Genomic DNA, 4,387 nt, shown 5'->3' on the forward strand with positions numbered 1-4,387 from the left:
ATTCATCATCAAACATCATAAAACTCATGGATTCATCAATGGCCTTTCACTAAATCTTCAACAATTTCAGAAATTAGGGTACGGGATAGCTAGTACTCAAAGCAACGATCACAAAAACATAGAAATCATCAAAAATCGAGTCTAAACCGTACCTTAATCAAGCTTCTAAGTTGCCGAACCCTAAAAGATCTCCCATGGTTTCTTTTCTTCTAATTTCGGTTGAAATAAAACAAGGATGAATATGTTTTCATCTTTTGTTTTATTTAATATACATTATTTATTTAATTACTAAATTAACGTTGATTAATTTCATTTAATATCATCCAATTAATGCCCATTTATGTCTATTCCCACTATCCATGGTCTAATTACAACATAAGGACCTTTCATTTAATAAGCCATGGCAATTAAGCATTTTAAACAAGTAGAATGCAACTTTTGCATTTTACGTGATTAAGTCATTTTTCTCAAATTGAGCTATTAAACGATAAAATTAGTTCACGACATTTTCACACATATATATTCACATGCTATAAAACACCAAAAATAATATTAAAATAAATTTACAACCTCAAATTGGTGGTCCCAAAATCAATATTCTGATTTAGCTAAAATCGGGCTGTTACTGTGTACATGCTTAACACTGCTGGGTTACGCATTGAGTTTACGTAAACTTACCCCTTCTTTATTTTTCTGTATAGATAACCCACAGTCTTAGGCGGATCGGTGCAGCGGGGGACTCGATGGTGACCACCTATTTTTATGGTTTTATTTTGTTTTATGGTTATGAAGTTTTGGCATTGAGGTTGTATTTTCTGGGACTCTTTTAAACTATTTGAAGTTGGTTTTGGGTTTTTGGTTTTTTCTTATTTACAACTGTGATGGTTTACCAAAAGCAAGGGTTTTCTAAAATTTTGAACGAATTTTCTGGACACAACGATTTTACAAGCTTCTACTACAAATACGTTTTATCTCTAAATGATTAAATGAAGGAAAGCTTTGAAATTAATAATAGCAATAAAGGCTAATGAACTGGAAAGGTTTTAACTTAACGACAATGGTTTTTCAACCCATTTCTTGTGACACTTCCAGATTTAGCCATAACGTCTAGGCCAGGTTTAGGGTGTTATATTTAATGGTATTAGAGCCAGGTTAAAAAACTCAATTGTGGATTTTAGGTTCCAAAATTTGGTTTTAAAGAATTAGTTTTCAAATGATTTTAAAAACTCTGGTTAAGTGTGTGGCACACCGAGTCTCCGGCGCAAATCCTATAAGTATTCTAAAACTTAAATAGATTATTCTGAAATACTGTATATAGTTATAAAAACATTATAGTTAGTACACTCTGAAACTGTAGTAAAACGAATAAGGACTGAAGCTTAAGAAAATGTTACCGAACTTATGATATTTATTACATAAAATATTTGCTAATAAAAAATTGAAACTGATGCATAAAATTCTTAATGTAGATAAACTCCAAAATTAAAATGAGTACATGAGGTATCCGTAAACGTGGAACTCGAGGCTGAGGTAGAGGCCGTAGGGGGCTCGAGCTGAGTCCTCATCTCTGGGTAGTATGCCGAATCTTGACACTAGTGAGACACCTGTGTCACCTGTTACTATGACTGGGTCTCAGAGTCGTTTGGTTAGGGACGACACACTGTCCCAAGCCATGTTTAGGATATTAGAGAAGGTCGGCAGACCCAATTCTGGATCTAGGTGTCGAGGATTAATACCTGAGCGACTTCAATCTAATGGAGCTGAGTTATTTAGGGGTGTCACAAGAGTTGCCCCTAATGTGGTTGAGTATTGGTTGGAAGCTATTGAGAGGATTATGGATGACTTAGACTGCACTTCTGAGTAAAAATTAAATGGTGCAATCTTCTTGCTTCGTGACGAGACATACTAGTGGTGGTTGACCGTTACGGAGGGCATTCAGCCTGATCGTCTGACTTAGGAATTCTTAAAGACCACATTCCAAAGTAAGTATGTGGGAGCTAGCTACGTCAATGCTCATAAGTGTGAGTTCCTAAACCTAACGCAAGGTGATCGATCTGTGGTCGAGTATAATGCCAAATTTTTTAGGTTGAGCTACTACGCTCGAGGCATGATGGCGTCCGAGTATGAGAGGTGTGTTAGGTTTGAGGACGGCCTAAGAAATAATCTGAGTGTTCTGACTGCTTCACAAAGGGAGCGTGATTTTTATGTTCTGGTAGAGAAGACGAAGATCGACGAGGATGTTAAGCATGCGGAACCCCAGAATAGAGTTAGGGAGAAAGGTAAGAACAAGAGGGATTCATAGTTCTCGAGTTCTAAAAGCCTAAAAATCTGATGGGCCAGTTAGAGTAGAAGGCCTTGTTACTTCTACTAGGGTGCTACCTTATGGAGATTGTGGGAGACGCCATCCGGGTGAGTAATAGAGTTGAACTGGGGCGTGTTTGAGGTGTGAGTCTCTTGAGCACCGTATTAGGGAGTGTCCACAGTGAGCATATTAGACACAAGCTCTAGGTCATGTACAGCTGCCGAGGGTAGTTCAGTAGCCACCTAAGGGCCATGGAGCGACTAGGGGTGGTAATGGTTTGGGCCGAGGGAAGAGAGCACCGAGATGAGGTGCTGGTTAGATAGAGGTGAGGTAGCCTACTTTGGTTTATACTGCACATCGCCGAGAGGATAGAGATGCTCCTAACGTCATCACCGGTATGTTCCTTGTGTTTCTGAGGTTATCGGTTGAGAGTACTTTTAGTGAGGTTACTGTGATAAGTCCGTTGGGGTAGTCTGTTCAGGTTAGTAAACTATATAAGGATGTCCCGTTAGAGGTTCAAGTGGAGATACTTCTGGCTAATTTGATGGAGTTTCCATTTGGGGAGTTCGACCTGATTTTGGGTATAGAATGGTTGATTAAGCACCGAGTTAGTTTGGACTGCGCAACTAAGAGGGTCGTCCTGAGGACTAAGGATGATAGAAAAGTGGTGGTAATCGATGAGCGTCGGAATTATTTGTCTAACGTGATCTTTGTGCTTACGGCTGAGAAACTGGTCTAGAAAGGATATGAGACGTACTTGGCCTATATAATGTTTCAGATCCTAGAGACTCTTCTGTTAGGAACGTCAGAATAGTAAAGGACTTTCCGGACGTCTTTCCTAAGGAGTTACCAGTATTACCACCAAATCGAGAAGTGGAATTTGAGATTGAGCTTCTTCCGGGTACAACACTGGTGTCCATCGCTCCCTATCATATGGCACCGAAAAAGCTTATTGAGCTTAAGGCTCAACTGCAAGAACTTCTGAACCATGGCTTCATTCATCCTAGTTTGTTTCTGTGGGGAGCACCAATACTGTTTGTTAAGAAGAAGGATGGGACCGTGAGGATATGCATAGATTATCGGCAGTTGAACAAGTTGACCATTAAGAATAAGTATCCACTTTCGAGGTTCGATGACTTAATCGATCTATTTCGAGGGGCTTCTATGTTCTCTAAGATCGATCTTCATTCAGGGTATCATCATTTAAGGGTTAAGGAGGCTGATGTTCATAAGACCGCCTTTAGGACTCGTTATGGACATTACGAGTTCCTAGTTATGCCTTTTGGTTTGATGAATGTACCGGCTGCGTTCATAGATTGAGTATTTCAACCCTATCTGGATCAGTTCATCGTGCTATTCATTGACGATATTCTGGTTTACTTTAAGACCGAAGATGAGTATGACGAACATATTAGATTAGTGCTTCAGGTTTAGCGTGAAAAGCAACTTTACAGTAAATTCAGCAAGTGCGAGTTCTGGCTACATGAAGTGACTTTTCTGGGGTACGTAGTTTCTGCTGAAGGGATTCGAGTCCATCTTAGAAAGATCGAGGCTATGTTAGATTGGAAACAACCCAAGACTGTGTCTAAAATCTTCAATTTTTTGGGTCTAGTGGGTTATTATCAGTGTTTTGTAGAGGGTTTCTCCTTGATCGCCGCTCCATTAATTAAAATGCTACGTAAGAGGGTTTCATTTTTTGGACAAATACATAATAATCGAGCTTTGAGAAGCTCAAGACTATTTTCACTTAGGCTCCTATTCTAATATAGCCTAAATCTGGCAAGGAGTTTGTGGTATTAAGTGATGCATTACTTGTTGGTTTGGGATGTGTGTTGATGTAAGAGGGGAAAGTTATGGCCTATGCATCCCAAGAGCTTAAGACGCATGAGGTAAATTATCCGATGCATGATCTCGAGTTGGCTGCGGTGGTTGTTGCATTAAAGATCTGAAGGCACTATCTGTACAGAGAGAGGTGTATTATCTACACTGATCACAAGAGTCTCAAGTACCTTCTTACTCAGAAGGAGTTGAATCTTAGGCAGCACTGTTAAATTGAGCTGCTCAAAGATTACGACAGCACGATAG

The sequence above is a fragment of the Gossypium arboreum genome, chromosome 7, assembly GCF_025698485.1.
Source record: "Gossypium arboreum isolate Shixiya-1 chromosome 7, ASM2569848v2, whole genome shotgun sequence".
Classification (NCBI taxonomy): Eukaryota; Viridiplantae; Streptophyta; class Magnoliopsida; order Malvales; family Malvaceae; genus Gossypium; species Gossypium arboreum.